Source organism: Nomascus leucogenys, chromosome 21 (assembly GCF_006542625.1).
Source record: "Nomascus leucogenys isolate Asia chromosome 21, Asia_NLE_v1, whole genome shotgun sequence".
Lineage (NCBI taxonomy): Eukaryota > Metazoa > Chordata > Mammalia > Primates > Hylobatidae > Nomascus > Nomascus leucogenys.
The window spans coordinates 20079977-20088534 of NC_044401.1; positions in this window are offsets into that span (position 1 = coordinate 20079977).

The window sequence follows — 8558 nt, forward strand, 5'->3', positions numbered from 1 at the left end:
GTATGTGGCTGGCTGGTGGCCTGGCCAGTGCTTGGTGGTATTTAACGCAGTTAGAGTTCTCCATTCAGCTTACTGTGCTGCTGTGCCTCCCTTTATAAGGAAAAGATGCATTACAGTGCAGGCGATGGTAAAAGGAGATGTGGATGACAATACCTTTGGTCATTTGGAAATGTTGACTCTACAGTACAAAGAAAGACTTATGGGCATCAGAGAACCTGAACAGGTTGTGGACAGACAAGAAGAGATATATGTATTAGTCTATTCTCACACTGCTAATAAAGACATATCTGAGACTGGGTAATTTATAACGGAAAGAGGTTTAATGGACTCACCGTTCCACATGGCTGGGGAGGCCTCACAATCATGGTGGAAAGCGAAGGAGGAACAAAGTCACATCTTGCATGGCAACAGGCAAAGAGAGCTTGTGTAGGGGAACTCCTGTTTATAAAACTGTCGGATCTTGTGAGACTTATTCACTATCATGAGAAGAGCACAGGAAAGACCCACCCCCATGATTCAATTACCTGCCACTTGGTCCCTCCCATGACATGTGGGAATTATGGGAGCTAAAATTCAGGATGAGATTTGGGCGGGGACACAGCCAAACCATATCAATGTATAACTGGTAATGTGTGGAAGCCACAGTTCATTTCTTGCTGTGTAAATGGACATGAAATCACAGTTGTCATTATGGAAAGGGCAGTGAACAGGGTCCTGAGACAGGGCTCTAGTCTTAGCTTTCTTTTGACCAGACTCTCTGAGTTTTAGTGCATTTACTTGTTAAATTAACAGTTGAACTACCTGTAGGAATTCTAAGGTCCCTTCTAGAATGATGTGCTACTGTTTGAATAGTGGAAACAGTAATACCTTGGGGGTTACTACAAAAATTTCTAACTCATCATTATCCCTTCATTTGGGTTGCCAACCAAAATCCTCCAGGTACAGTGAATCAGGACTGCTCATCACTGAACTCTCTAGCAATTCCGGAGATCTAGAATTATTCTAGATTGGAACACAGTATCTGTTTCCTGTCCTTGGTTTTGGAAACTTTCTCAGACTCCACACTGTGGCTTTCTGGATGTGGTTCTCCACTGCCTCTTGCTTCTGCATGTGCCCTGCCTTCCCTGGTTTCAGCTCTTCCACAGCTTCTGGAGGGAGACTAAGGAAAGTTATGAGACATATTAATAAGTTATTATAACATCTGCTTTTTAAACTAGTTGAACAAATATAAAAATTCAATTTTTTATTTTTAAGTTTCAGATATTTTTAGGTTTCATTTTTAGGTTTTATTCCTTCATTTATTGATTCACAAAAGATTTATTACAAGCTGGAAGACTTTTTTTCCCTGAAAGATTTTTTTCCCCACCAAAACATGGCACTTATTCTAGAAGTGTTTTGGAATTTGGTACAAATACAATTTGAGTAAAATTTTTAAAAATCTTAGCAAATTCATTCGGGATAGTAAATATGTATTTTATTATTTGTCTAATCTATTACTACTCAATACCATGTTTTACTGAGAATTGCTGCATGAAATGATCATACATTAAAACATACATCAGACAAGGTAGTTTAAAATATACCTCTTTTATATTTTGGATTGGAATTTGCATTTCATCATATTTAGAATTTTTATCATTAGGTACACATAGATGATTCGTTGCATCTCTAATATGGAATATGTTTCATTGTTTCATTCCACAGCTTCAATAAATAGCTCTGACATTGGCACAAAGATTTAAGTCCATGTATAAAATCTGGCAATGCGGGGCTTGACTTTTTCAATTATTTTTCCAACTAGAAATGTCTAAGGATGTTGACTTATTGAAATATCTTTGCTACTTTGCCCTGGAAAGTTTCATAATATGCTTCACAGAACAATTGCCACATCTTAGAAGGAGTTTATGAGCTCATGAGGGAACTTAAAGTTCTAATGCAGAGGTGTTTTGCTGTTTAACAAGAAGGTCAGTGGTAAAACTGAATACTACGTTCTCTTCCCCATCTTTTTCTAAAGGTTAATCACATTTTAGTAAAATTATGAACTCACAGACTGTCTCATGTGCTGACAGTACTGCATCATGGCCCCTTGGCCCCTAACACATCCACACACATGTGTCCCATTCCTAGAAATAGAAGAGAGGATATGAGGTCATTTGTGATGAAATTCTGATCCCAGAATGTTTTGAAGTGTTCACTGACAAAATTCAGAATAACAAAATCATACGGCCACCATTACAGTTGTGGCTGAGCACCTTACTTTTAGGAAAATATTTACAGATAATAAATGTTACTGATTTCAAGACATTTTATTATTCTATGCAACACAGCAAGTAATGTCTTTTATGATATAATGTTTGTATTTATAGAGGATGGTTCATAAACATTCCCAAGTAGAGTATCAAGCTTGTATTAGCTCTCACAATCTTTCTTAATATCTTCCTTCTGAAAAAAATTAAAGCACCCAGAGAAGCATAAATAAATTGCTCAGCTTCATATCATTAGGCATTAGAAAGTCAGGAAGCTAATGGGCTTTCGCTTCTCACCGGTTTTAAACAAATTCTTGTGGATCATGTTCAAAGATGCTGGAATTGAGCTCCTTCTAACACAGCGAAACACAGCATAGAGAGTAAGAGAAAGTCCCAACTATGAGGATTTTATAAGCAAGTGACATGTGTTGTCCGTCACCAGAAGTAGAAGTCTAACACTTTTGCCCACTGCACCTTGGTGTCAGAGTCACCAAGAAAAACACAAAAACACAATGCAGCCAAGTACTAGATGGAACCATACTTTACTCATATAAAGAGAGCAAGATCAGCTTCAGTAGTGGGCATCTGTCCCCCATGTCCCACAGGACCCTCCTGGCAGCCAACACAGGGCCGTTGGCCACATGCGCTCCTCTAGTGCTGCAGAACGAAGGACCCTGTCTCTTCCCTGCAGAGGACAGATATAGCCCAGCTTGAGCTGTGAGGACTCTTTATATCTGGGTAAGAAGGTGTTCCAGGCCCAAGGCCCATTATTATGCAGCCAAGTGGAGATCAAAAGACTGCATGGAAAAGAAACTGCCTTTTCCAGCAGAGGAGGCATGGAGAAAAATCTATATCCTGATACACACCTCCATACTTATGACGTCATACTTACAAGGAGGAAATGTAACTCATATCCACTTGAGTAATAATGAAATTATAAGCATAACTTCCTTGACTCTTCATATTCCTATGGCTTTCTGAGATAGAGGTTATATAGCTCTGAAAATGCATAAAAAATGGGGCTATCGGTTTTCAAGTGTTTTTTTTTCTGATAAGTGTTTAGTTATCTCTAATTTTTGGCACATGGATAATACCAAGACACGGAATTATTTCATGGTCCCAAACAAGTTTACTTCATTGTTCATTTCACTGCAGAGACCATTACGTGACTATGAGACACGTAGAACATCAATGGGCATTTTCGTGGGTGGTTGGAGGGAGATGGAGAGAGAGTACTCAACAGGTACGAAGTTATAGTTAAACAGGAGGAATAAGTTCTGGTGTTTGTTGCAGAATAGGGGAACTATAGTTAACAATATTGTACATTTCAAAATAGCTAGAAGAGGAGATTTGGAATGTTTTCATTTATCATTTCTACAAAGAAATGATAAATATATGGTAATGGATATATTACTCTCATTTGATTATTGCACAATGTGTACACGTATCCAAACATCGCCCTGCACTCCATAAATATGTATAATTATGTGTCAATTTAAAAAAATAAATAATTTAAAAAATGGCTTTCTAAGAAGATAGACACATTTTTATTACGAATTCCAGAAATGGAAAAATAGTTCTGGAAGTCAAACATGCAAAGACAATCAATAAAACATATTAGTATATCTTGTCCCTTTAGAAACACTGCCACCTTCTCCTCTAGTCTGACTCTTTAAAGTTAATGTAGTTTAAAAGTTAAAATTTGAGAATGACTAAATTAGTATTTAACTACTTGTTAGTTAAATATACATAATGAAGCAGGGAAAAACCCCAAGAAAGACAATCTCATTGCTCTATTTCATGGAATAACAGCTGGGATGCTCATTTACTGTCTTTTTCAGGCTAATAAAATTTATTCTAAAATAGCCTTCCAAATACCACTGTGAAAGCCAAGATTTTTTTTTTTTTTTTGCTAGAAATCAAATGACTTTTTATAATACTATTTTATGGAATCTGTTGATTATTTTACCATTTGGACATAGAGATACAGCCTCAAGAGCAGTAGAAATTCAACTATACCAAATTTAAATCACCATTTCTTATGATGTGCTGCTGGAAACATATAATTTCAAATACATCTTCATTTTATTGTTTACTAAAATCAATGCATAATTATTTAGAAAGTGATGGTTAAGTGACAGTTTGGGGTTTTTGCCTGGTTCTGGGTGTTCATCGTTTGCCCATATTTACCACTGAGTGTGAACCCCTATCTTCCTCCTCTAACCTCTTCACTTTTCCCTAAAAGACTGTTGGTGGAAGGAGGAGAATGTGCCAGGCCAACATCTGGTGCTAATATTAACCCACCTAGAGTTTGATGGAGAAAAGTGTAAAAATAATCAATTAAATTTAAGAGCTCTCCTTGTGGGTGAGATGAAAAGACATACATTAACTTTCATAAATAAAGACATTTGGAACTTTTGCCAGATGAATCGGATGAGTACAGATCTTGATTTTATTTTATTTTTTGGGGTCTTCATAATTCTATGTGCAGATGTTACCAATAAAAATATGAATTATACCATTTTCTCCTTTATATTGTTGATTTTAGTTATATCCTCTTTTACGTTTCTCCAGTAAATAAAATAATAACAATGAAAACTAATATTTATTGAGTGCTTACTCTTGCTAGTAATAATCATATTTTACATATGTAAATTAGGTAATATACATAAGTTATTTACAATACTGGGGGAAACAAAGGTAGGGACTATTATTATATTCATTTAAAAGGTGAGGAAACTGAGACACAGATCGTTTACATAATTTTCCCAAGCTAGTAAGAGGTATGGTCAGGATCTAAATCCAAAACCTGTTCTCTTCATCACTATGTCATAGTGACATAGCTCATTCATGGGCAGAAACCACGATATTTCTTATTTCTGGCTGGTATGGGTATTGTCTGTTAGCATATTGGGGTGGTTCACGGTGGGTGTTGGCAGAGGGGTATTAATAAATAGAATCAATTTCCTGCATGATATTTTTGGAGATGTTAAGAAACTGACAATATCATTACACAGTGGCCCCAGCTCCTTCAAACCACACCCCTGCCACTGCAACTGCGTCACAGGTAGGTTCTCTGTGGCTAATAGCATGTATGTGGAAGATACTGGTCATACTACCATGGAGTGTGTGCTAAAGATAACACATGTGGCCACCATGACTCAGTTTCAGCCAGTCCTTCAGTTTTTGCTTGGAAAAGTTCCAGGATAATAGAATGAATATTTTGAAATAAAAATTGTGAAAGAATAGAATTGATTTTGTCACTAATCTTTTTGTTTGAGATTAGTTTTCTTTGGTCTAATCAGTAGCTATTGGGTAAACTCTTTGTGGCATAAATAAACTTAGAATTTGTCAAATTGCAATGCTAACCTTTTATTTTAGTAGACTATCCCTTTCATTTTAGTAGACTATCCCTTCCCTTGTCCCAACTGCATTTTCTTCTCTAGCTTGGCCCTTTTGAGTTCAATTCCACCAAAGTTTACTGATCAAAGTTTAATATAAGCAAAGCTCTATGTTAGTAGCCAACATACAAATGAAGTAGCTCAGTACATAGATGTGGGAGACGTTATTTCAACTTGGGTGAGTGTCAAAGCTTCATAGAGAAGACAGAATTTGAAAACACTGAGGTAAAGAAGAAAGGTATTCTATGTAGAGAATTAAAGGTAAAAAATTGCAGTGTATGTTCAGGTATTGTTAGGGATGAGGCTAAAGGTGAGAGGGAGAATGGAGAGTGGGAGAGTAATATGAGGGATGAGATAGGAGACACTGAGCCCAAATTATGGGGGCTTGTATTATTATGAAGAATTTGTGGTTTGTTCTGTGGTCAACATTGTAGGAAGTGATCAAGTATGGGTTTTAGGAATTTTAAACTCTGCCCTCAAGGTTGGATTTTAGGAATCTAACTTTGTGTGAAGGAATGGATTGTAGAAGGTAAAGACCAGAGGCAGAGACTAGCTGGGAGGCTTTTATGATAGTTCAGGCGAGAGGTAACAAGGACCTGAAATCTGGAGTACAATGGGAATGGAAAAGAAGGCTTGGAGGGGTGGACTGAACATGAGCGATTGACTGTTCCTGGGAGTGGGAGGGGAAAGAAAGGAGAGGAGTCAACGTTTCTCGCCTCTGAGACTTTCAGTTCTGATGAGCGAGATTATCTTATGCATTTAACTGAAATAGAAAGAAACAGGAACCAACACCCTTTTATGGGGCAGTGGTTGGTCATAGAAAAGGGATTATTTTTTCAAACGGTCTGATGATATATTTTTTCATCTCTCTATATAATATTTCTTAAAGGACTAAAGTAGAAAACAAATCTTTAAAACATTATTAGAAAAATAAAGCTAGAAGAGCATAAAATCAATAAAGGGATTCTTGGGATGTATTTGCTTTTCTTTTGAAACTAAAACAAGTTAAGTTCAGCTGTGTAATAACGATAATAAACAGTACTACAAGTGAGTTTACGAAGTTTGAACTCCTTCATCTTCTTGGATCACTCAGGAGCTTCACTAATTTAATCACTAATTGAGCTTATTTTAATAAAGTAACTTTCTGACATTTTCCTGGCTTTTAAGTATCTGTCCCCTGTCTAAATGAGAAGGATAGAGATGTGCACATTTTATTATTATTATTATTATACTTTAAGTTTTAGGGTACATGTGCACAACGTGCAGGTTTGTTACATATGTATACATGTGCCATGTTGGTGTGCTGCACCCATTAATTCGTCATTTAGCATTAGATATATCTCCTAATGCTATCCCTCCCCCTCCCCCCAACCCCACAACAGTCCCCGGTGTGTGATGTTCCCCTTCCTGTGTCCATGTATTCTCATTGTTCAATTCCCACCTATGAGTGAGAACATGCGGTGTTTGTTTTTTTATCCTTGCGATAGTTTGCTGAGAATGATGGTTTCCAGCTTCATCCATGTCCCTACAAAGGACATGAACTCATCATTTTTTATGGCTGCATAGTATTCCATGGTGTATATGTGCCACATTTTCTTAATCCAGTCTATCATTGTTGGACATTTGGGTTGGTTCCAACTCTTTGCTATTGTGAATAGTGCCGCAGTAAACATACGTGTGCATGTGTCTTTATAGCAGCATGATTTATAATCCTTTGAGTATATACCCAGTATATACCCAGTAATGGGATGGCTGGGTCAAATGGTATTTCTAGCTCTAGATCCCTGAGGAATTGCCACACTGACTTCCACAATGGTTAAACTAGTTTACAGTCCCACCAACAGTGTAAAAGTGTTCCTATTTCTCCACATCCTCTCCAGCACCTGTTGTTTCCTGATTTTTTAATGATGGCCATTCTAACTGGTGTGAGATGGTATCTCATTGTGGTTTTGATTTGCATTTCTCTGATGGCCAGTGATGATGAGCATTTTTTCATGTGTTTTTTGGCTGCATAAATGTCTTCTTTTGAGAAGTGTCTGTTCATATCCTTCGCCCACTTTTTGATGGGGTTGTTTGTTTTTTTCTTGTAAATTTGTTTGAGTTCATTGTAGATTCTGGATATCGCCCTTTGTCAGATGAGTAGGTTGCAAAAATTTTCTCCCATTCTGTAGGTTGCCTGTTCACTCTGATGGTGGTTTCTTTTGCTGTGCAGAAGCTCTTTAGTTTAATTAGATCCCATTTGTCAATTTTGGCTTTTGTTGCCATTGCTTTTGGTGTTTTAGACATGAAGTCCTTGCCCATGCCTATGTCCTGAATGGTATTGCCTATGTTTTCTTCTAGGGTTTTTGTGGTTTTAGGTCTAACATGTAAGTCTTTAATCCATCTTGAATTAATTTTTGTATAAGGTGGAAGGAAGAGATCCAGTTTCATTTAAAACACAGCTTTTCCTTTGTTCACCAATATTTTGTTAGTATCAAAGGAAGACTCTTGCTTAGTTTTTAAAATCTTCATGGTAAACATTGTTTATTCCAAATAAGTTTAAAAAGCAGTTTTCCACTAACATAATCTTGAGCATCTCATTATGCATTTTCTGGGGAAGTTAAGTGCTGTTGAGTAGGAAGGAGAAGAGTAAAGTAGTGATTGGAGACAGGACAATCCCACACTCTTTAAATTTATATTTCATTTTTTGTTTGTTTGAATAACAGAACCACTAAAAAAAACTAAATATTGAGAATTCAGCTGATTTTTTATCTTACTATCCTATAACCAGACTTATAGAAAAACTTGTGTAAAAAACTCCTGAACTACAAGGCTACAGTAACCAAAACAGCATGGTACTGGTACCACAACAGAGACATAGATCAATGGAACAGAACAGAGCCCTCAGAAATGATGCCGCATAGCTACAACT